A 26,859-nucleotide genomic window follows, 5' to 3' on the forward strand; every position below is an offset into this window, starting at 1 on the left:
CATTTCCCTCTTGATGAAGAGGTCAATGCTGTCAGACCGCAAAGTGTCCTCGTGCTGCATATGCTCCCAGCCCTTACTCCTCTCTTGATGAAGGGGATAGTAGTCCGTGCTAATTCACAGATCCTTCTCCAACCTTGGAGACACCTGGGACTGGAGTATGATCCCTGTTTCTTTATTTTAATTTTTTTATTTTTCTCTCTCAGCACTGCATCCACAGGACACAGGGGCAGATACCAGTGAATTTGGCCATTTCCATCCAAATATTTTATGGGAATTATCTAACTTCTACCAGTGAAAAGGAAAATGAAAAGAATTACCTTATCCCCAAGCTTTCTACCAAAGCTCTGAACCCTTCTCCCTCTCCGTTTCTGATTCTTTCTCTGCCATGTGCAACCACTTCTGCTTATCTGACTTCCGCTCTACTCTCAGCTCTCCAGTATCAGGCTCTCACCTTAACTCCTCCCACTCATTCTCAAGCTGCTCTGAGAAGCACAGACAGGTCTGAAAGAAGGCTAGGACCCATGCAAATAAGTTTACGATCAGGACCCACATGAGGATCACAGTAGTCAAGATGGCTCTTTAGCCAGAGATCAGTTCACACCCTGCCTCCTGGAAGGTCCTCCTAAAGCTGTCTTCAAGCCAGCAGGCATCAAAAAAAAATTCAAGACACAGAATAAAGTCCATCTCTTGTCCCCGAGACCTCCCCGACTTAAAGACTAAAAATTAAGCATCTGGACAGCAAGGCTCCTGACCCCACAGGCAGAAGTTTCAACTGTGGCACTTAAGGTGTACCAGGGGAGAGATAAAAATGTGAAAAACAAAATAGCCATGTGCTGGCGCAAAGCTGCTGTGTCCCTGTTTTAAGTGTGGAAAAACAAAAAGGCCATGTAAGCGACTGCGTGCCTTGCCAGGCCATTAATTGGGCCTTGTTCAAAGTACCACCTAGAAAGACAACTGGTCAGTGTCTGCACCAAGGCACCAAGGGACATGGGAGCATCAAGCTAAGACCTCCAGCAGACTTAGGCTTGGCCACAGGCTCGCCGGCAGGATACCCAGAATGCAGCATGGAAGTGATCCATTTCTTTCCTTCTGGACACCAGAGCCTCTAACCTGGTCCTGGGAGTTTGGGGGTCTCACCTCTCCTCGTTTCCCTATTGTTGGGGTAGGGAGGACAGCCTTACCCACCTCACCAGATTTAATTGTACTTTCAGGGTTACTTAATGAGAAAGATTTTTCCAGCTAAGGTAGGAGCTTTCATTTCATTGCTCCCACCATGTGCCTTACTCCAGACCTGTCAGAAGTGCTTCTCCCTCCTCATACACACAGACAGGGCCCTGATCTCTGCCTTGTCCCTAATTCCAAAAGAATGAGTTCTCACCCCACAAGTTTTTCTCTTCCTGGTTTCCTCTTATAATTAACTGCTCAGCTAATGGCTGCTTCAGATCATCACAGAACTGGACTCCAGGGATCATCAAGTAAGAAAGTGTAACAGCTAAAAGGTATTTACACACACCCCGAGACCCAAAAGTGTCTGGGTTCTGCAAAAACAGACTCTAATGTAACAGTCTATCACTGTTAAATGCTCTCAACAATTGGTCATCTGTGTCTCCTGGATGCTAAACTAGTAAAGAAAGCAGGTACCTTAAATAATCTGTCTCTGATAAAGCTTATCTCAGGTTAAAAAAATTAAAAACATATTCCAATCTTTCTGTCTCTCTCATTAACACTAACCAATACAAGCAGAGTACTAAACACTATCAGGGTCACCAATTTTCTCGTGGCTGCTTCCTAACATGTTCAAAAATTTCTCCAAGCTCCAGAAACCAACATAAGTCCATCTGGACATGGCGGATCTACTTCAGATAAGTGCCAACTCCCCTGGTCTGAGAACACTCCAAAGAAAATAAAAATAATGATTCTTTTTTCCTAAGCTCTTTTTGTTTCACCAGGATCCTGTCAGCCAAAGAATTCAGAGCCAGAAAGGATGGACAGCTCTAAGGCAGCAGGACATGCCACCATCCAAGGACACCTACCCCCCTAAGAGCCAACTGACACCCACCAAGTCAGCTGGAGGCAGTTTTTCTGGGAGAAACGATGCCCCATTCCTATTCACTCACTTTTTTATAATAAGCAAAAAGTTTGGAATGTTAGAATTCTGCCCTTACTCCATCTGTGTGACTGCACATGTGCAGTTCAGGAGTTAAGCAAAGGTCTTGCGTCTTATGTCATTAGTGTGCACTGGCGACTGTGTGCAAAGCACTGTAAACCCGCTTCACTGGGAGCCCTTAAAAAGCCAGATGCAGACCCCACCCTCTCTCTGCTCTCTCTTCCCTCCATCTTTCTCTCTGCCTTTCCAGGCCTGGTTCTCTTGTACCCACCCCCCCTCTTCCTCCTAATAAAGCTCTCTGTAACTAGGTAGTTGTGGCTGTGGCTCATGGCTTTTCCACACGGTAACCAGCGCTGCCACCAGTGCCTCCACCAGTGCTGTTTATCATACTTTCAAGGATGTACAAGATCTATAACTTGTGTTGAAGTAAACCATATCTGGCAGTAGGGAACAGAGGAAAGCCTGAGTGAGTGAACTGCTGAGTAAATATTTATTCTTGACATGGGCACAGCCATGTCAAGGACTCCCATGCCTTAGCACCATGGGAGTGACAAAGTCTTACATAGGTAAAGTTCAAACTATCCATGGGAATCTGAGTACAAGTGAGTGAACAACAATGTGTGCAAAGGCCAGCACCTACAGCTTTCTTCTCCTGGATGTTTAGAGTTTGAGACAGCTGGCCTATAGGGACTTCCTACAGAGACCTCCTACAGAGATCTCCTACAGGGACTAGCTAACTTCTCCCACTGTGTTATACCTACTATACATACCTAGGTCTGGGATGCCCACAGAACTATGTGCCATTCATCAGAATGAGCATATCCCTACCTGATCCCGACACTTAAGTTTGTTGCTATATCTGTCCTTTCTTCATTTCCTCACTGACCCTAATCAGGGTTCCATGACCCAAGCCTTTCAGGTCCTGGTACTGGCATTGGTTTTTTTATTTGATAATTTATAGCTTCTGGGAGAAGCCTAACCCCTTGTGTGGGGTAATGAATTAATCTCTTTTATGTGAACACACACACCTTTATAAGATAGTAGTTTCCCATATGGCCTTTTCAAATTCCCTTATTATTAGTTCTTTCTGCCCTCCACTCTGTCCTTGCCCCTACCTTTTAGTCTCTCTCCCTACTTAAATCTCCCTCCCCATTATTACCCTGTTTTCCTTCATACCATTTGTCTTCCCTTAATACTGTTCTTTCATCTCCCAAGTGTTTTGAAATTTGTAGGGCCTTGACCCAGAAAAGAGCCCTAGCATATTAATTTAGCATGCCTGTAGGGTCCTAGCTACTCCAGTCCTCATACATTTCTATCGGTGATTTCAGCCTTCATTTCTCATTGGACTGAGCTTTTTCCTAAAGCTTCAGCTGCTGTTTGCTAGTACATCTGTCCTGCTTTCAGGAGAAGATCTTGGGTGGCTTGTAATTACTTTGTTTGCTGCTCCTTCAGACATAGAGGTCATTATACTCCTAATAAAGGCATATGACTATGTAAGTCTTAAAGTTACTGGTAATTTTTTCCTATTCACTTAACACTTATAAATGTCAAAAGATACATTATCAGGTAGTTTGTTTTAAATAATGGCTAGAGGTCTTTTTCTTTTGATTTCTAATGATTCTGTTTTTGCATGAAAATTTGAAGAGTTCCAAAATAATGTCACCAATGTAATTGTTATCTCCCAAACCTTTTCGACTCTTTCATACTGTAATGTTAAACATAGCAAAAACAATAATAAAATGATAATAGAAAAGAATACTAGTGGTCATTCCAGAAAAAGAACCTGGCATGTAGTTCCATTCCAATATATGTGCTTTATTACAAGAAAGGGCCTGAAGGTCATGATAGGGGACTAAGGTAGAAGGGGCAGCATTAGACTGAAAACAGAACAGTATATGTGAGAGAGAAACATGGTGGGGATGAAGGTGTTTCCCTTTAAAACCCAGAGAGGACCTTTAATTATGAGAGTAATTGACCTCCCTACCTCTCCCCAAGTAAAACCTACCTTCTCATTTTTCTCTTTTCCCTCTTTATATCACTTGTACACAGAAGGAAGAGGGAGGAAAAACAAATAAACTGAGGATGTTTGAAAAAGCTGCAAGGAATTGTATTATTTTATATTTACCTAAAATTACATGTGATTTTTACCTGATCAACTGGTTGAGGAGAGAGATCTCGTCAACCTGGCTATAGGAGGAAGCTTGCGTGAGTGAAGTCCTGAGTGAATGTTTACTGTTGACATACTTATGGCCATGTTGAGGGCTCTAATGCTTCAGCCCTATGGGAGTGACAAAACCTTATGAGTAAAGCTCAACAGGGATGGCAAAGCTTCCTTTTGGAGTCTCAGTGCTAATCAGCAAAAGGAAGTGTGTGTGTGTGTGTGTGTGTGTGTGTGTGTGTGTGTGTGTAAATGGAGTTAGGCCACTTAGTTCCAGGCATAGAAACCCATCAAATGTTGGCCAGGGTAGTGTAAGAGAATGCCCAAACAATATAGGCTATTGTTATTTCCCTTAGTTGCCTCCCAGAGGTTGAAGTTAAGTTCACATTCACATTGCTGAAGCCTCCAAGCACAGAAAAACACAACAATAATACAAACAAACAAACAAACAGACATCTCAGAAGATTAGAGATGGATCTGACTTGAAAGCATCATCCCTGGGGATTAACTTTCATTGTATCAGAAGATTCTAGGCAAGCTGTCAAAGGAAAGAATGAATCAGTAGTCCTACCCAGATTTATAGTGTTATTCAGTTGTGATACCTATGAGCCACAACAATGACCAGCATGGTGAGATATTACTAAAGGTACAATAGTGGCACTTACATCTTGGCAGTAACTCAAAGCTGTCTAATTGGACTTAAGCCCTGCTCAATGAGAGGGAAATTGTGCCTGATACTGGAAACCTAGCTAAATACCTAGGGCTCGAGAAGTCATAGATCTTAGAGGAAAACCTACATCCACCACTTTACTTGACCAGCATAATTCTTAACTACACTGAAACTCATCCTTATACCCACAGGTAAATGTAGATCTCCCTGCTTGCCAAAGAAAGCTTCCCTTTGAACCAGACAGACCATTACAGAAACCTACAAGTGACCAAAATGTAGAGAACAAGTGATCACAGTGTGTCCAGCCCCAGTGGATACATCTACAACACAGCTCCTGCATCAAAAACTCCGGAAACATTGTAGAAGCAGGGGTAAAACACAATAAGAGCCAGAGGACCAGTAATGATCAATATTTCTAAACAATACCTGAGCAAGTACAACACTAATAGACATGCTATCATGGAAGGGGGAAATCTCATGGAGCACCAACCATAGAGAAAGGCAAGTAATAACTTCTGAGAGAGGGAACATCAATCTATTCTAGGGAGGAGCCCTCTAATACCAAATGGTCAGATCTGAAATCATACACATGCAAGCAACACCAAGAAGACTTAACAAGTTGTATTTACACACACACACACACACACACACACACACACACACACATATATATATTATATTATATGTGTGTATGCATTTATACATATATAACAATAATAATAAAAGAAAAAGAGGCCATCAATTTGAGAGAAAGTGAGGGCCATGGGAAGGGGTGGAAAGAAGAATCATGGTAAGAATTGGAGAGAAGAAGAAAAAGAAGATGGGAAATGATGTATTTATATTTTAATTACATTTTTAAAAGAGTGAGAATGAGGAGAGAGAGTGAGCAAGAGAGACAAAGAGAGAGAGGGGGAGAGAGGGACAGATAGAGAGACACAGAGGGAGAGAACATGAGGCAGATGACAGGAAAAAGCCAGAGGAGCCACTTCAGAGAAAATCCCCAGAGATATCCCTCAAATAATGCCTAAAACAAAGGAACTATCAGACTTCTATAAGCTTTTAGGGGTAACATGACACTTTACATCATGTGATTTAGTTCAATATAGTGTATGTGACAAAGAGAATGGTAGAGCCAGGTATCATAGATTAAGAATGGTTGATTCACAGCATGGACTGTATCATATGGTCTAAAGAGAGTACTTTAGAGGGGCATGGTTGATTTCTCCAGGCTGTGGGATCTAGCTCCATAATTGTGACCACTATTTTAAAGGGGCAGGCACATGTTCTAACAATTTTTAAAACTTTTCAAGAATGCACATGTTTTGTGTCTGTTTTTAGAAAACCCTTTTAACATTATTTTGGTAATAAGATACAGTTTCTTTTATATATACATATATATGTACATATATATATACATATATATACACACAGATATTTAGCTATGAAGTTAAATTTCCATTATAATACTCATATTATTACCACCAATGAAAACGTACACATTTATAAGAGGGGCTTCTATTGTATGAAGGCCAGATACCAATCACTGGCATACTGGGTCTATAGTTATAGGAAGATGTGAGTGATACTTTTAAATGCAATCTTTGGAGTTATAATTAATGAGAAAGGATGATGATTGGAAGGATCTTGGAGTATGGCATATGGCTTTAGGGAATATTCTCCTGCTGTTAATGCTTAAATGTTATATAGGATTCTAAATTAAGTTGTATGTTGGACATGATAGCTTATACTTGTAATCACAGCATTTGGAAAGTGGAGGCAGGAGGATCAGGAGTTTAAAGTCATCCTCAGGTACACAGGCATTTGGGCTATATTGTGTCAAACAAACAAACAAACAAACAAAAAACAAAACAAATACTTCCCCTACCCTCAAAACCAACCATGGATTCCACATATAAATTTGAATGAAAATTCAGCAAGGGCTTGGAAATGGGGTTTATACATTTTGAAGAGGGTAGTTTTCAGAGTTGTAAAAGCCATTTCTTAGGCAATATTCTCTCTCTAGGCAGAAAGAAATATCACTAGATTTACAGAGAAAAAAACATCTCTTCAGATTTTCCTATGTGTTCTGTGAAGTTTACTACACTGGTTTTGCCTGTGGGTGTGTGTGATTGCACTAATGTATTGTATTTCTCTCTGCTGCTTTTAAAATTTAAATGAGACATGATTTTATTCACTTATTTAGGACATCGTGCAGGGAAGCATTAAAAGGTAACTCATTTCCTCTAGATACCTAGATGATTTTGAGGGCACATTAAAAAGACCTCAGTTACTTGAAGCTTGCCAAATGGTTGAATAAAATTATAAAGTCCCAATTCAGAAATATTTTATACTATAAAACACTAAACATGCAGAATTTCATATTCTAACCTTGCATTAATGATTCCCATCAGAAGACAAAACCAAAAAGCTGACAATGACCTTAGTAAGTCATTTGATGTCTTTGGGCTCATTATCCTTTGTCAGTTGATAAAACAGATTTAGATTTACTGTTCTTCCCCCTCTCCCATTTCTAACCAGTAATGATCTTAAAGTCTAGTAAAAATAAGCTGAAATAATGCCACCACATTTCACACTAAAGAGTTTAGAACTGATACAATTTTAAAGCATTCAACAAGTACTCAAGATTTGGGTATATATGGAGTTGCACAGATAAAAACTCAGGTTCAAAATATTTGAACTAAATATAGATATTATTTTTATTTATGTATTTTTTAGACTATCTTTTGAAAGACTCTGCTCAACTGTCATCTCCTCAAGTTTTTTCATGGTGTACTTTGTTAAACAGACAAATTTAATTTTTTTTAGTTATTCTTTTTTTATTTTTTTTATTATATTTGTGTTTTAATTTTACACATCAGCCATGGGTTCCCCTGTCCTCCCCCTCCTGTCCCCGCCCCCACCTTTCCACCAGCCCCTCCCTTCCATTCCCATCTCCTCCAGGGCCAAGACTCCCCTGGGAATTCAATTCAACCTGGTGGATTCAGCACAGGCAGGTCCAGTACCCTCCTTCCAGGCTGAGCAAAGTGTCCCTGTGTAAGCCCAAGGTTCCAAACAGCCAGTTCATGCACTAAGGACAGGTCCAGGTCCCACAGCTTGGATGCCTCCCAAACAGTTCAAGCTATTCAATGGTCTCACTTATCCAGAGGGCCTGATCCAGCTGGGGGCTCCACAGCCTTTGGTTCATAATTCATGTGCTTCCATTCATTTTGCTATTTGTCCCTGTGCTTTTCCAGTCTTGGTCTCAACAATTCACACTCTTACAGTCCCTCCTCTTTCTCTACAACTGGACTCCTGGAGCTCCACCTGGGGCCTGGTCAAGGATCTCTGCATCCACTTCCATCAGTTATTAGATGAGAGTTCCAGCACAACAGTTAGAGTGTTTGGCCATCTGATCACCAGACTAGGTCAGATCGGGCTTTCTCTCAACCATTGCCAATAGTCTACATTGGATGTATCATTGTGGATTTCTGGGGACCTCTCTAGCACTTAGCTTCTTCCTGTTCTCATGTGGTCTTCGTTTATCATGGTCTATAAATATCAAACACATAAAAATTTCAATTACCAATTAAAACATTTAAAAATTAAGCCTGTCATTATTTTAGCCTCAATAATTTCTTCAGATTCATTTTTCAGTATCTCATTTTTATCTTCTCTGTAACATGCTATTAGGCCATCCATTTAATTTTAAAATTTGGTTATTTGTGTGTGCACATGTGTGTACAGGTACATGTGTGTATATGCAAGTGGTTATCAATCTTGAATCTTGTCTACTGCTCCTTCAGCACTGTCCACCTCGTGTTTCTGGTTTTGGTTTTATTTTTGCTACAGGGTCTCTCAGTGGTCTGCAGCTTAGAAAATAGGCTAAGCTCATGCAATCCCTCCTCTTTCTCGCCTATTGGACTCCCAGAGCTCTACCTGGGGCCTGGCCGTGGATCTCTGCATCCGCTTCCATCAGTCATTGGATGAGAGTACTACCATGGCAGTTAGGATGTTGGCCATCCTATCTCCAGACTAGGTCAGTTCAGGCTTTCTCTCCACCATTGCCAGTAGTCTGCAGTGGAGGTATCATTGTGGATTTCTGGGGATCTCCCTAGCACTTTGCTTCTTCCTATTCCCATGTGGTCTTCATTTATCATGGTCTGTTATTCCTTGTTCTCCCTCTCTGTTCTTGATCCAGCTGGGATCTCCTGTTCCCCTAAGTTCTCTTTCCCTCAAACCTTGCCCTTCATTACCACCCCACCCTCATATCCAGTTTGCTCATGTAGATCTCATCCATTTCTCTGTCATTGGGTGATCCCTGTGTCTTTCTTAGGGTCCTCTTTTCTAGGTAGCCTCCCTGGAGTTGTAAGTAGCAGTCTAGTCATCCTTTGTTTTACATCTAGTATCCACCTATGAAGGAGTGCACACCATGTTTGTTTTTCTGAGTCTGGGTTACCTCACTCAGGATGATTTTTTCTAGATCCATCCATCTGCCTGCAAACCTCATGATGTCATTGTTTTTTTTTTCTGCTGAGTAGTACTCCATTGTGTATATGTACCACATTTTCTTTATCCATTCTTCAGTTGAAGGGCATCTAGGTTGTTTCCAGGTTCTGGCTATTACAAATAATGCTGCTATGAACATAGCTGAGCATGTGCCCTTGTGGTATGATTGAGCATTCCTTGGGAATATGCCCAAGAGTGGTACAGCTGGGACTCGGGGGATACTGATTCCCAATTTTCTAAGAAAGTGCCATATTGATTTCCAAAGTGGCTGTACAAGCTTGCATTCCCAACATCAGTGAAGGAGAGTTCCCCTTGCTCCACATCCTCTCCAGCATAAGCTATCTTTAGTGTTTTTGATGTTAGCCATTCTGACAGGTGTAAGGTGGTACCTCAGAGATTGTATGCATGAGAATTGTTGAGACCATGATTGGAAAAAGCACAGGGACAAACAGCCAAACTAGTGGAAACACATGCACTATGAACCAAAAGCTGAGGAGCCCCCAACTGGATCAGGCCCTCTGGATAAGTGAGACAGTTGATTAGCTTGAACTGTTTGGGAGGCCCCCAGGCAGTGGAAAACAGACCTGTCCTTAGTGCATGAGCTGGCTGTTTTGAACCTGAGGCCTATGCAGGGACACTTTGTTCAGCCTGGGTGAAGGGAGGAGGGGACTGGACCTGCCTCAACTGAATCTATCAGGGTGAGCTGAATCCCCAGGGGAGCCCTTGCCCTGGAGGAGATGGGAATGGGGGTGGATTGGGGAGAGGGTGGGGTGGTGGTGGTGGTGGGAGGAGGGAGGACAGAGAAACATGTGGCTGATATGTAAAATTAAATTAAATTATAAAATAAAATAAAAGAAAGAAATTAGGCTAGGCTGGCTAGCCAGTGAGAGTACCAGGGATCTGTTTTGTCTCCATCTCTGTAATTAGGAATATATATATATACACATACATATACATATATATATATTTCCATAATTAGAATTATAGTTTCCATATAATTAGGATTACAAACATGAGCCTCCATGCTCATCCTTTAACATGTGCTTTCTGGAATCAAACTCAGGTCCTCATAATTTTGGGGTAAGCACCTGAATGACTGAGCCATTGCCCTAGCCTTTGAATACTGTATTTTTTGGTCCTAGAATTTAACTTAATGATTTTTCAAGTTCTTGCTGAAATTTCCAAATTATCATTCAATACACTGAAATATTAATTATGGCTATTTAGTATTTGATAACTCCACAATCTATATCTCTCTTGTGTATATTCGTAGTGTTTATTAATTCTTTGTTTTCACTCTTATAAACCCAGCTGTTTTAGATCAAAGATCAATTATTTCATATACAAATTGAAAAAATGATTTATGGCTCTAGATAATGCTATCTCCCTTCAGGGGGCCTTTACATCTTCTCTGGCTGGCTTCTGGGCCTAGGGTTGACATGATACAAACTGGGTTTCTATATTTATCATAGCTGATTTAGTTCTTGTTTACTTTTTCTCACAGAGTGTAACAATCTTTTGTTACCTGAAAACTTGTACTGTTTCTCAGAATCCCTACTTTTTGGGTAGGGCTTAAACGCCAGTTTTTGTCTGCCTAATACCTGAGGGTCTTTTAAAATCTTGGCTTAGTTTTGCACTCTTCCAGGCACAATTTTTTTAAATTGGAAATGGGCCTGACAAAATATCATAATATATTTTATGAATTTTTTTTCAAAAAAGAGTGATTTTTGAAATTGTTTGAAACAATGATAGACTAGATTTTCTAGGGCACATTCTCTCAACTTCTCCCAAGTCATTCTTACTTCCCTAACCCCTGAACTCCATGCCTTCTTTCCACACCCTCTCTCTTTAGAAAACATACAAACAACAATAAAAAATGAACACAAACCAGAACTTGAAAAAAAAAACAAGAAAAAGCACAACACATATACTCTACCCCACATAACCTCTTGCTCCACACACACACCTTAAAAGCACAAACTGGGTAATCACAATATATAAGCAAAAACAAATGAGACAAAAATGCAAGGAAATATGAAACAAAAAAATTTACAAAAGTATTGAGTTCATTTTGTGTTGGCCATCTACTGTTGGGTATAAGGCCTACATTTAACTGTGGTTAACACACCCAGTGAGACTCCATTGGATAAAACTAATTTTTCCTTTGCAAGCAGATGCCAATTGGAGATAGCTTCTTGGTTCGGGATGGGAGCCCCAGTGTCCACTCCCCACTCTCAGCACTGGGACTCCACCTGACTTGAACCTTGTGAGGGACCTGTGCATGCTTCCATAGTCTCTGTGAGTTCATATGTACACCAGTCCTGTTGTGTCTGGAAGACACAATTTCCTTGGAGTCACCAATCCCTGGAACTAATAGAAACTTCCAACTGGACAATGCATAGAGAGTGAAAGATTTTGGAATATTCTGTCCTAAATGGGATGTCTTCAGCAAATCCCTCCCCTCAGGGAGCTATGCAGTGGAAAGATTGTAAGATATAAATTACTTTTGAGAAATCCTGTGTGTTCCTACTTAAATGTTTAGTACTTTTTCCTGGATATTGTTTTGTTTGTTTGTTTGTTTGGTTTTTGTTTTTGTTTTGTTTTGTTTTTTTTTTTTTTTTTTTCTCAAGACAAGGTTTCTCTGTGTGGCGTTGGAGTCTGTCCTGGAACTCGCTCTGTAGAACAGGGTGGCCTAGAACTCACAGAGATCTGCCTGCCTCTGCCTCGTTTCCCAAGTGCTGGCATTAAAGGCATGTGCTACCACCGCCCCTTCCTGGAGATCGCTGTTCAATAGAAGACATACTCAGCTTCATGCAGGAGGGAGAGGCTTGGTCCTGCCCCAACTTGGTATGCCAGCCTGTGTTGACTACCCAAGGGACACCTTACCCCCTATGAGGAGGGGATGGGGTGGGATAGGGAGGAGGTGGGAGAAGGGGAGGGATGGGAGAACAGGGGTTGGTATATAAAAATGAAAAAAAAATTAAATAAAAAAGAAAGAAGGCAAGAATGATGTCATTTCCTTCAATCTTATAGTTTCTGTAGGGCATAATGGAGTGACTTTCATAAATAGTAGAGTCACTTATACTTGTTCTATTTTTATAAAAGTCTTGTTATTTGAAATAACATTAGAATTACAGAGAAGTATTAAAGATGGCACTAAAGGATTCACCTTTGCACATATTCCACTAGAGGCATCATCTAATATAACTAGGGTGTATTTGTCAAATCTAAGAAGTTAATGTTACTGTAATACTATCTGTGAACCTATACCCTTCCAATATAGTCTATATCCCCATTTTATCCACCAATGTGTTTTTCTTCCCTACTATTCATTACAGGATGCAGCACTACATTCATTTTGTCATATTCCCATATTGTTGAGAGTTTCTGGAATTTCCTTATTTCTTACAACTTTGATACTTTTGAAGAGTGCTGGTCTGGTATTTACCATAATGTTCTGTATCTTGTATTTGGCCACCATTTTCACAAAGTTCAAATGGGCTTTGAGTTTTAGGGAAAGAATCCAAAGATACATTTTTTTCTTTGCCACATCAGGGCTATAACTTCATGATTTAGTCCTGGGGACGCTAGCCTTGATTTCTGGCTAAGGAAAGTCTATGTGCTGTAGAGTTATAGATTTCTTCTCTTGGCTATTTACTACAGAAGGACATCTTTGTTTTCTGGTTATCACACACATAGATCAACAGTACCTTTGATTTCTTCATTTGTGGGATGTGCAATGGTACTAGAGCTTCAAGGCAATGTGAGGGAAACTATGACTAGCTATCTCCTAGCCTTCTTTCCATTGTGGCAGCTGCTGCCACCATTCCAGGAAGCTGCCTCTTCAGTTCCCTACTAACTTTTCACAGACATGTCATCATCCCCTCAGGGTATCTTAAGGTTTTCACAAATTTATTTTCCAGCTCATGGTTTCATTTTACTTTTTCAGGAGGTGGTTTATCAACTTGTCAAAACCCAGAAGCCACCCTTCTGTAATTCTCACAGCCGTGTGAGATTCCATAATATCAATGCTTCAAATTCATAGTCAAAGAAACTGAGTTTTAGACTGTCTAAGGAATCCACTCATGTCCCAGAACCACTTATTATGGAGTGGGAATTTGTACCTAGAACCCTCATTGTGTTATATGCCACCTGCCAGTCAGACACTAGCTTGAACAGCACAAACTGAAAACTGCATTCTTCTTTCATGAATCCTTTCTTCCTGTGAGTGAAACTTGTTTACCAAGGGTGATTTTTTTGGTAGGCAACATTTTCCTCTTATACAAGGAGCTTTGGTTAGGCACCTCATAGTCTTGCTGACACCTGTACCTTCTCTAATTTGCTGGAATTTCACTAAAGTGATCTAGAACTAAATCCCTTGAGACATTTGTTTAAACAGATATTTCATGATTCTCTTGAGCAGTGTGCCAAAATCCTCTTCAAAGAAGTAGTTCCAGACAGTCCTAGATGAAATTTATTCCATAAATACTCATTGAATGAAGAACCATGTTTGGTGCTGCCTGGAGGGGAGAAATAATTATGACAGCTGCCAATGTCATGGAGTTTAAATAACTGACATTATAGCAAAGAGTGTATGTTTCTTTTTCTCCCCTTCCTCATCTTTTCCTCTCCCCAGACATATGATTGCCAGTTTTCACATTCCTTTTCAAATCAGAAGAATGGTTTCATATCTGGGCATAGGAGAAAGCACAAAGAAATACAAACTGTGGCCAAATCACAAATCTTGCTAGCCTTAGAAAAATTTTCTAAGTTTTGGAAGCAGTAGAATTTTACTGAAAAAAATTTCTTTCCACCTATATACTTGGTACAGATTTTGTTTCACTGTCTTTGTGTCTTTGATGATTACAATTTCAAACTGGAGACATGTTTAATGATTTTTTCCCCTTTATTATACAACATCCCAAGATACGCCAACACAAGGTTATGTTGGTTCATTCACATATCAGATGGGAGGTAAATATGGTCAGAGAATCATTAAAGGAAGTTCCTTTAGATCTCTTCAATGGGAAAATAGTGTTTCCTCCAAAATTTCACTTAAATGGGCACATATCTCCTGTTAATTGTCTTTGCAGTGTATTTACCAGTTTCAGACATTTTAGATTGTTTACCATCTACTGAAAAATAACCATTTTCTCCTTGTGCTTAGTTAGAACCAGTGCTAGGGGCAATTTAGAGATCAGCAATGGCTTTGTGACTTTTACCGGCACTTTATGTCCACAATGACAGCTCTGCCACACTAGATTTTAATGAAAGGAAATACTGCTGGAGAAATGTTTTGTCCTTTAATTTTCTTACCAAATTATTTGCCTTCTATTCTACCAGAATATTGCTATTTGTAAAAGCTGAAGTCCAAAATTTTATGGTTCAAAAAGTCCTCCAAAATTGGCGAACTGAAGTTCTATTTTTAAAAGTTGCTGTGCTTTCATCCCAAGAAACTGGCAAGAGTGGTAACGTGTTATATGGAACTTCCTGTGAAATCTTCAAAGACACATGGTTTTAAAAATACTTCTCAAGTTAGAAGGTAGGTGGATGTGTTGGGGGAGATTTGGGAGTATTTGGAGTGGTGAGGGGAGTAGATATAATCATATTTCACTGTATACACACATGAATTCTCAAAGTTTATAATGTTACTTCTTATGCTAATTAGGATTTTACAGAGAAAAAAGTATATCATTGGGCAGGGCAAATGGTTGTTGAAAGCTGACATACTGCTGTTGCTAGAATGCAGACTCTGTGGATGTTTATGTATCCATTGTGTGTGTATAATGTATTTATATATTCATATATTATATTCATATATATTATACACATTACACACATACACACACACACACACACACACACACACACAGAGAGAGAGAGAGAGAGAGAGAGAGAGAGAGAGAGAGAGAGAGAGAGAATTTAGTATAAAAAGTTAGGAATTTCAAAAAATTAGATTTAAAAATATGTTCATCACACTTCTGCCAAACTACCTACAAAATTAAAAGTTGAACTTTAGAATTTATTCTATATAGCAAACTATACTCTAGACTCAGAACTGCTATGATTCATTCCTGATACTCAAAACATCTATATATTTTAGTAATTGCAGTAAACTTTTATCTTATTCTTGTGTTAATGTAACTGAGAGCAAATCATTATTTTAAGGCTAAAAATTGCTTTAGAATGCATACATACAACTAATGGATAGACCCTTTTTCCCAGACAAACAAAAGCAATCTAACAACCTGTTAGTTGAGTGGACTAGCTACATGGAGGCATCCATTTTTTAAATAATTTCATCTTTTTTGGTGCATATCATAAACATGTAAGATAATGATTATATGATAAAGTGAAAACTATACATGATACAAAATACAAGAAACAAAAAAACAGGGTATCTTGCTCCTAACCCTGAGGTTTTCCCCACCGAGAATGAAAGAAGGTCTGTTTTCACTACCATAAAAATACTTTCCCATATATTGTAACAATAGCTATCAGAAGTTGACATCTTCATTATCACTTCCTCTCTACTGAAACTTAAGAAATTAAGTTACTTGCCCAGGATAATTTAGTACCTTCAGAATCCAAGTGTCTTTGATTTAAAGTTTTCATTAAAAAAAAAAAAAACAAAACCCTAGATGCTCTTTCTCTAAGGCTCTTCAGTTGGAAAGATCTTTAAAGAACTTATATTTTTTCTGAATGGAAGCATTATATTAAACCAAATGTGTAGGACACAGCCATACAGCACATAGATCTTTTTCTTTTAGTTCAAGTGCAGTATTACTGTCTTTATGTATCAACCAAAAGCTGGAAGGGAGGCAGGAAGGGTTCTACTTGTTACTAAATTATAACATATAGAGAGTCCAGAAAAAAAAACTTTTACCTATATATGGCTAGCTTATTTCAATCACAATATTACTTATCAAACTGAATAAATAAAATGTTCTATATTCTGTTGATTAAGGAAGTTACATCATAGCTCTGTTTGTTCTTTTAAAGTTTCTTTTGTTATCAAATGAAGGGAAGGACAAAGGCAAGACATTTTATTAAATTTAATGTGATGACTGAGAGCCAAAAATAATAGTATACACACACATACAGCGCCCCCCCCCCACACAAAGTCTCATAAAATTAACTGTGCTTCCTTGTATTAAGCTCTGTGGATTTATGAAGGAGACCACAGGAAACAGAGTTTTCAAATTTCTACATAGAATTTATGTTTGTTATTATGGTGCCTCTGTAGCAAAGTGAAGTTATATGTGGCCACAAATGTTATAAAATGAAGTATATCATGGAAACTACCCACATTGACTGTATATGGTGATATTCACTGAACAATATTTGATGTTTGGACTATTTACCAACAGCTCAGTTTTCCAGGAATATGTGATTTTCTAAGGTAAAATTAAAGTAACATATAATTTGGAGTGTGGGATGGACAACTTGTTTTTTAAGAGACCATCATCTCTCTCCTTATTTATGGTCTCCCGCTACAGATTTTTTGTTTCCTCACTACTTATTTGCAGGTGAGAGGGAGAGAATATATAAAATGAAAAGTACCAAATAAGGTAGAATCAAACATTATCATTGTAGATATGATCAAAATTTGTAATACATCATGTCCATATAGAACATTTAATGCAACTCAGATAAGCCTGGTTGAGGAGATCCTAAACAGGGAAGGATAAAAGATCAAAATCTGTAATATATCATGTCCATATAGAACATTTAGTGTAACTCAGATAAGACTGGTTGAGGACATCCTAAACAGGGAAGGATAAACTCTCAGTACTAAGGTGTATACTATACAAATATTTGCTATAATATGAAAGCAATTTGAGAATGTAGTATATTTGAGACTTTTGTCTCACAGGTGATAAAATAGCATGAAGTAGACAGCTTACAAGTGACATCCAACTTCTCTGCCCAGCTAGGTCCTGCACAACTTGCTCCAGTGTCTAGATATGTGATTCTATGATTCTACCTGATCCTCCCCCCCATGTACCTCTCCCGCCCCACCACAGATCTAACCAGGGTCTCACATCCAGTTCTCTGGCCTACTCTGACCACCCCTGCCTGCACTATCTTCCACCTCCAGGTTTTGGTCAAGACCCCTACCACTCACCTATAACTTACAGCCCCCTTCTGCAACAGATCAAACCTCTCTGCATAGCCTGATCCTGAAATCTTGTGCCAGGGTCTAGCTCAATGAGTCCACCTGATCATCCCATCCACACACCCTCCCCAATCCTCAGTTCTACCTCCAAACTCTAGGCTTGGATGAAGATGCATATCCTATGTGCTAGATCAGCCATTTGAATCCACCTGAATTCATTCCACCTACACTGTATCCAACCTTCAAGCCCAATGCAACCCATGTACCTCATGCTCTGCCCTTAACTGTTCTGTCCATATCAGATAGAGAACTACCAAAAGAAGTGCCCATATATATGCCCATATCTCATTGCAAAAATACAAACAGTGAGGAAGACCAGGCTAGTACCTCCTTAATAAAATCTGTTAGTCCTATAGAAATGTTTGCCAATGAGCATTACTTGGATAAAGCCCAGGAAACAAAATTTAAAATAATGATCACACACTTCATCAAAGAATTCCAGGACTTGAAAGAAGGCACAAAGAAACACAGTTCAGTAAAATTAAGGAGAAATAGCTTAAGGAGATTAAAAACCTGGGAGATACTTAAGAAAATGCATATGTACGGTTAACAGAAATGACAAAGACAATCCAGGACTTGAGGACTAAATTCAATAAAGAGAAACACTGAGGAAATCTCAAGCTGAAATAATGGAATTGAAAAAAAAATTAAGGGAAAGCCTAACAAGTGGAATGAATCAAGTAAAATATAGAATACCATGATTCAAAGATAAATTAGAGAAATTAAATCCAACAAAGAATATGAAAAACAAATTAAAAATGCAGGAAATGTGGGACACCTTGAAAAGATCAAACTTTTGAAACATAAGCATAGACAAATGAGAAGAATCCCAAGTGTCATAGTCCAGATATTCAACAGATCATAGAAGGAAACTTCCCCATGCTAAGGAAAGACACACCTATACAGATACACAAAACACCAAATAGACAAGACAAGAAAGAATGACAAGAATAACAATAATAAAGAAAAAAGGCCATGAATTTGAGTGAATATAAGGGGAGGGTACCTGGAATAAGTTGGAGGAAGGAAATGGAAGGGGAATATGATGTAATTATATTTTAATTAAAAAATATGAAGTACAAGAGACTCTTGACATTTGTGAAGGTTTTATTCAGAGGTCCTCATATATCTCAAGTACATGAGCACCTTGCTCATGGAGTTTGTATTTGGTAATGTTCCTGATTTTGTACTACATATTATGTTGGATATTGATGAAAAAGTAACTTTCTTGAAATTCACAAACATAGAGTTTAGTGGATAAGAAAATGTAGCTATATTGCCCATTAAAACAAGAGGCGATTGGTATATGACAGGTTAAATGCAACAAAGATTTGGGTATAACACATCCACGTATGGTTTTTGTTTTGTGTTTTATCTTTTATTGAAGTACAACCTATATCTAGTAGCATATACACAATCAAGTGGCCAGCACTCAAGAACCCACTCCTCAGGAGAAGATATCAAATAAAATATTTCTAGTACCCTGGAAGCTTCATTCTTCTCCCTTTTGAATATTGTTCTTTCTCTCCCAAATAACTATTTTTATTTTATCAAAAATGTGAGCTGGGTGGTGGTTGTACACAAGCCTGGCAGTGGTGGCACACACTTTTAGTCCCAGCACTCAGTAGGCAGAGCCAGGCAGATCTCTGTGAGTTCGAGGCCAGCCTGGTCTACAGAGCGAGATCCAGGACAGGCACCAAAACTACACAGAGAAACCCTGTCTCGAAAACAAAACAAAACAAAAGAACCCAAAAATGTGTGTGTGTGTGTGTGTGTGTGTGTGTGTGTGTGTGTGTGTGTGTGTACATCCTATGGTGTATGAGGGAAGATCAGTAGACAATTTTTCAGGAGTTGGTTCTCTCCTATGTCAGTTTTGAGGCTGTGTCTATCTCATTTTTGTATTGCCCTGTGTTCATGAGTTTTGGATCAATTCTCCTGTCTCCACTTGCCATATCCCCCACAGGAGCCCTGGGATTACAGACATAACATAGCACATCTGGCTCTTTCCTGTGTATATGACTCAGGTCATTGGAATTGAATGGCAGGTGCTTTTCCTGCTGTACCATCTTGTCTGTCTATAACTGTTTTTAAAATTTATACTGCTAGTTAGTTTTAGCTATCGTAGAAGTTGAAATAAGTAATATCACATATACAGATGTATCATTGCTCTTTGTTATTTGCTTGTGCTGTGGATGTATGCTTACTCTTTGTCAATTCTTTGTAGTATTTTATTGTTAGATGTTTTAATTTAATTTAGTTCTCTAGCAAGAGAATTATTGAACATATATTTTGAAAGACATAAGGCTTATGTATACAGCCGAGATTAAAATTGCTGGGTTGTAAGCATAGGTATATGCATAGCACATACTGCTAGTTTTCCAAAGACATTAAGCTACTTAATGTTCCTGCAGCTGTATGGGATAGTGTCAGTTGTCCAGCATCTTCTCCAATCCTTTGCAATATGTCCAGTTGTCTTATATGTTATAGTCATTCTTATAAGGATAATGTGATAGCCCATGGTGGTTGAAATTTCCCTGATGGCTGGTCATATTGAGTATGCTTATATATACGTATTGATCTTTTGGTCATCTACTTTTCTTTTAGTAAGGATGTCTTTATATATCTTGTCCAATTAAAATATAAGACTCTGTCTTTTTATTTATAATTGTTATTTCTGTATTTTGAACACAACTACTTTCTCAGATGTATGTGTTTTCTTCTAGGTTGTGATTTGTTTTTCCCTGTGTTGTTTTTCATGACCAGAAAGTCAAATTTATCAATCTTCCCTTTTTTGTAGTTAATGCTATTGGTGTTCAACTTATGAAATCTTTGCCTTAAGGTTGTGCAGATATTGTATTGTATTTTTTCTTACAGAGAATTTGTTGGTTTCCTTTTTCCATTTAAATCCTTGGTATGTTCTAAAGTAAATGTGTATGATGTGAGGTTAAATGTAACTTCTTTTTATCTTTACCATATCTTCATCTTTTTCTTATTTGGGGAGTATTTCTAACTTGCCACAAAACTTATCTTTATCTACATTAGTATTAAGACAGGCAGTATCAGTGCCAAACAGCAAGCACATGAGACACATCTGTTCATTTCAGCAGCCAAATCCAGCTACAGGTATATTTAGGCAATTCACCTTTAAAAGTCCACATTGTTGTCTACATTTTTTTGGCCTACTCAGCACTCAGAGAAGGTAATATTAGTTAGTCTAAGACTATGAAGATGGATAAGTCTGCTACAGGAGTTTCAGTTCTAAGCTTGTGAATAGTTTCTGCTGTGCAGGGCTTTTTAGTATCCCCTGTGGTATGTAAGGGGCTATATAAATGCAAATTTCATTTCATTTAGAAAGGAAATGAGCCACACTAAATGGACATGTGTACAACTTTGGAATTAAAAGAAGGGTAGATTTCTCCCATCAGCAGGGCCAAAACAATAATCCTTATTCAAATCCATCCTTTTAGACATTTAGCAGTTAAAAGGAACATGAGAGTGTGGATGGGAACAGAAACAAGATGGACTCTGTGTTCCAGTTCATTGTTTCATTGCTCAGCGGGAGTAAGGCAGAACTCACTGTGTTGGCTTTCTTTAGTGATTTCTGATTCTGGATAGCCACTGGGCTCAAGAGAGAGCATTTTTTACATAATTCTAATACTTATTTCTAATAACAAGCAACAAATTGATGCATCCATGTTGGACTGAAGCTTTCTATTACTCTGTATACAATGAACAACTTAGGAGCAAGGTTTCCAGGATGACAAAAAAAGAGAATGATCAGGCAAATTATGTACATTTGGTAGCATAGGGCATGTGTCAGACAGCTTTTTATTACTGTAACAAACATCTATGATAACATAACTTATAAAGAGAAAAGGTTTATTTTTGCTCAAATTTCTGGAGGTTTTAGTCTGTGCCAATCAATTGGTCCCATTCCTTTTGGCCTGGGTTGGCATAGTATGACAGGAATGCTTCATTTCCAATAAATCTTCCAAATGACTGAATCTCGGTTGATAAGCAAGCACATGGGACCAAAGATTCTCATGCCTTGCTTTATCAACCTACTGACTCATGAGAGATAATAAATGGTTGTTTTGTTTTTAGGCATAGGTTTTTATTCTATTCTATTTTTTACTTGTTGGTTTGAACCTTTAAAAAAATGAGCTGTTTTAGGGTTTTTATCCAAGTGTTTATTGTAATGTTGAGTGTATTCACTTTATTCTTTCTTTTCTTGCTCCTCCCCTCCCAATTAATGTCACTTCTACTTTCTTGTCGTGTATACATATACCATTCTACCTATCAGTATAAAATGGAGGAGCCACACATGAGAGGAAACATAAATTCACTTAATATGACTACCATCTCTGGTTGCTTCCATTGTCCTAAAAATTCATTCATCTTTGTAGTAGCCTATAAGTTGTTACAGTAGCAACTAAAAAAATCAAAACTTGGCCTGAGATGTTAGTGGTCATGTAGTAGCAGAATTTAGGCTTCACTCTCACCTGGGATATAAAAGTGCTACTCTTTGGGATGAGGAGACGGCCTGGCAGGTAAAAATAAAATAAAACAAACAAACAAAACCCTAGTTGCTCAAGACTGGTCACTTGAATTTGTTCCCTGAAACTCACTGTAAAAAGCCTGATGTGGTGGAGCAGATCCACAGTGTCAGCATTCCTCCTGTGATACGGGAGGCAGAAATACCCAGGGCATGCAGCAGAAACAGTAGGCGAGATACCTGTCTCAACAAGGTGGAACATGTCCTCTGATCTCAACATGCAGGTAGCACTTCATGCACTTAAGTGTACACGCTCCACCAATAATAACAAATGAAAACTAACATGTAAAAGAGGAACTTAATAATGCCCTGACCACAATTTCAGATATGTGCAAGGAATTTTTCCTTTTGTCTTCATTATAGAGCTAGATGACAGAAACATTCTTGTGTGAAGACTGATGCCTCAGGACAACATTATACTTGGGTATAGGTATAAATTTCCATTTTCTGCAGGATTTCTCCAAGTTGTGAAATCAACACAAAAACTGATCAAAGGTAAGTAAATCCTCTTGAGTACTGTGCAGAAACAAGTTAAAGCTATTCTACTATAATACTTTCACATTTTAAGTAAGTTATGACCTTTACCAGAGTGGGAGATTCCCACTGAAGATTCACTCAAACACTGAAAACCACACTAAAGAATAACTCAAAGACACAAAACAGAAGGATTCGCTGCCCCTGAACTTAGAATATATCAAACTGAATAGTTCTATGTGAAAAAGGAAGAAAAGCAAAAATCAAATGAATAATCAAGAGTATATGTGTTTTAAAGGAACATACCTTAAAAAAGAATCAAATGGAATATTAAAAAATGAAAAATCTAAAAAGTAGATTATAAAGGTGTTATGGAATATTTAACTATGTAAAAATGTATTACATTTGTTTATGCCGCAGAATATTACTTTAACTGTGTAAAGGTGTGTTACATCTGTTTTTGCTGCCTTTGTTAATGATGTAAAGATGTGTTACAATTGTTTATGCTGCACTTGTTTAATTATGCAAAGATGTGTTGTATTTGTTTCAACTTCCCTTCCTAAGGCACCTGATTAGTCTAACAAAAAGGTAAATGGCCAATAGCTAGGCAGGAGAGGGATAGGTAGGGCTGGCAGAGAGAATAAATAGGAGGAGAAATCTAAGAGGAGAAGGAGAAGAGAATGAGCGAAAAAGAGAGAGAAACATCTTGGGCAAGCTAGCCAGGCAGCTGCCAGCCAGTCAGACACGGGAAAAGCCGGAAAAGTAGGACATACACAAAGAAAGAAAGGTAAAAAATCCCCAAGGCAAAACATAGATGAAGCTGAGGAGCCCCCAATTGGATCAGGCCCTCTGGATAAGTGAGACAGTTGAATAGCTTGAACTATTTGGGAGGCCCCCAGGCAGTGGAAAACAGACCTGTCCTTAGTGCATGAGCTGGCTGTTTGGAACCTTGGGCTTACACAGGGACACTTTGCTCAGCCTAGAAGGAGGGAACTGGACCTGCCTGTACTGAATCCACCAGGTTGAATTGAATCCCCAGGGGAGTCTTGGCCCTGGAGGAGATGGGAATGGAGGGGAGGGGCTGGAGGGAAAGGTGGGGGTGGGAATGGGAGCGGGGAGGACAGGGGAATCTATGGCCGGTATGTAAAATTAAATTAAATTATAAAATAAAATTTAAAAAAATGTAGATGAAGAGAAACAGGTTCAGTTATAAGAGCTAGTGAGAAATGAGCCTAAGCTAAGGGTGAGCATCCATAACTAATAAGTCTCAATGTCATGATTTGGGAGCTGGTTGGTGGCCAAAAAGTGAAAGTAAAGGTCATTGGGTCCTAGCTCAATGATATAATGCCTGCTTACCACGTACAAAGCCCTTGAATAAAAAACATTAAAAGTTTTTGTATTGGTTAGTTTTATGTCAACTTGACACAAACTAGAGTCATTTGGTACTCTCAGTTTAAGAAATGACTCCATAAGATTGACCTACAAGCAAGTCTCTTGGGAATTTTCTTGATTAATTATTGATGTTGGGGGACCCAGCCCACTATGGGAGTGCCAACTTTGGGTCCTGAGCTGCATAATAAGAGCAAGTCATAAGGATCAAGCCAGTAAGCCACATTCCTCCAGGGCCTTTGCATTAGTTCCTATTTTAAGGTTCCTGCCCTGAATTCCTTCAATGACGGACAGTGATGTGGAGTTGTAAGCCAAACTACCCCTTTCTTCCCTTACTTGCTTTTTGGTTATGGCATTTCACCACAGTAAAGGGAATCTTAGCTAAGATGAGTTTAAAACACAACATTGGACTTTGAATATGTTGAAAGAGAATGGGATGTATTTTATGAGAAAAGAATCTCTTCTCAAATAAAAAAAGATATATATGACAAAAAACTAGATAAAATTATCACAGAATAATATGTTAAAAATTTTAAAAAATTGGGTCCCCATGACATTCCCATTGTCCATGTTAGCATGTCTATTGGTGTCATCCTTCTTCAGGTCTTGTTTAGGCAGCCATGGTGATGAGACTTAATGATATGGCTTCTCTGACATTTCTAGGAAAGTACTATTATAGAAAAATTTCTATTCTTCTGTCTCATAATATTTCTTCCCCTTGTACTTAGGTTCAGGAGTTATGGTATAGATGGTTCAGTTGGTCCTAGGTACTACAGGATCCCTTGTTTATGCATCTTGAAAGGTTCTGGTCATGCAAAAAAAAAATGAATGCTAAGAAGAAGAGATATAGTCTTCCCCAGGCAATCCCCCCTTATCAATAGGTTACCTAATACCAAGTGGTTAACCATGAAGTACACATAAGTGACTTTATATGGATCCATCAGATTGTATCTATGTACATAGATGTAATAACAATGAAAGAATAAGAGGCCATGAATTTGAGATAAAGTGTATATGGGAGGGGTTAGGGGGAGGAAAGGGAAGAGGAAGTGATATAATTATATTTTAATGTCAAATAATAAAATCATATAAAATTTGAAAGAGATTATGACATACAAAGGTGCTGTGGATATCACTCTGTATAAATAAAATGCTGATTGGCCAGTAGCCAGGCAGGAAGTATAGGCGGGACAAGCAGAGAAGAGAATTCTGGGAAGTAGAAAGCAGAGAGAGAGAGAGACACCGCCAGCCATGGCCATGACAAGAAAGATGTAAGGTACTGGTAAGCCACAAGCCACGTGGCAAAGTATAGATTAATAGAAATGGGTTAATTTAAGATAGAAGAAGCCTGCCACGCCATACAGTTTGTAAGCAATATAAGTTTCTGTGTGTTTACTTGGTTGGGTCTGAGCATCTATGGGCCTGGCGGGTGAGAGAGATTTGTCCTGACTCTGGACCAGGCAGGAAAACTCTAACTACACAAAGGTTAACAGGCAGCATATGTCTTATAGAATATCAGAAAGCAATATAAAAGATAATTGCAGAGAAAGAATAATTGAAAGGATAATAGATTGCTCATGAAGGGTGTATTAATAACATTTACATTTAAAATTCCCATTGCAAATTAATGATTCAGTGTTTTCTCATTTTTAGTTGAGAAAAATGATGTTGTATAGCTACATAACCTGGCATTTATTTCTTTCCTCATCAGTAATGTCTGCGCAAACTCCTGTCTTCCAGGCCAATGCCACTGCTTTTCTGACAATACCACCCCTGACTTCTGTGTTTCCCATTGTCCCCTTACCATCACATTTAGCAGCAGAATGAACATTACAGTTCCTCTAGCCTTCCCCTGTATCACTAGTTCTCAAACTTTAATGAACACAAGAATCACTGGTGGAGCAAGCTAAATATACAGATTTCTAAATCTTTCAGTGACTTAAGCCATTTCAGTTGAGGTAGAAATGTGTTACTGCTAGTATTTCCCCTTTTTATTTTTTGTTCCATTTATGTCCATTGTTTCCAAATGCCTTCCAAGTAGACATGTGTGCTTAAGCTGGTCCTATGTTTTCTTTGAACAGTCCCTTTTGTTTTATTATTGCTATATAATAAAATATATATATGCCTTTGTAACACATTTTTTCATGCATTGTTTTGAGCAGTCTTCCCTGTTGAGAAATATGACATTAAAAGTTCTGAATTTGTTGAAACCTCTATTATTCAGAGAGTATGTCTCATAGTAGATAATTTTGCCCATTGACCAGCATCTAAGTCAGGACTGGGATCAGTTTAAAGTAATCTATTTTAACTCATCTGTTGAATGTCATCAGTTCTCCATCTCTTTTTAGAGCTTGAATATCATAAAGTTTCTGGTTTAAGCTTGAAATTACCCTCCTCCACCAATTATTTTCACACCAATTCACCAACTAATTCTAAGGGGAAAGAAATTATTTCCATAAATATATTTACCTTCTTCCTTGTTAAAATGATAGTTATGTCTTAAAGTCCAATCTAAACACAATCTTTTACATGAAAAATGACTGGAGAAAAAAACTCATCATTTTGAGCTGTTATAGTACTCCATAATATGTGGCAAACAAGAATTATAGTTTGGGTGTTAAGTGTCCTGAGAACCCATGTAAAGCTAAATGCTCTAGTGTGTGTCTGTATTTCCAGCATTTCTAGGGCAAGATAGGAAGTGGAGAAGATAATCCCTGAAGGCTCACAGGCCAGCTAGATTGGTAGATTCAGTGGTGAACTGAAAAGATAATCCTTCCCTAAACAAGGCAGAATGTGAGGATCAATGCCTGAGTTTGTCCTC

Source organism: Onychomys torridus, chromosome X, assembly GCF_903995425.1.
Source record: "Onychomys torridus chromosome X, mOncTor1.1, whole genome shotgun sequence".
NCBI classification, from domain to species: Eukaryota; Metazoa; Chordata; class Mammalia; order Rodentia; family Cricetidae; genus Onychomys; species Onychomys torridus.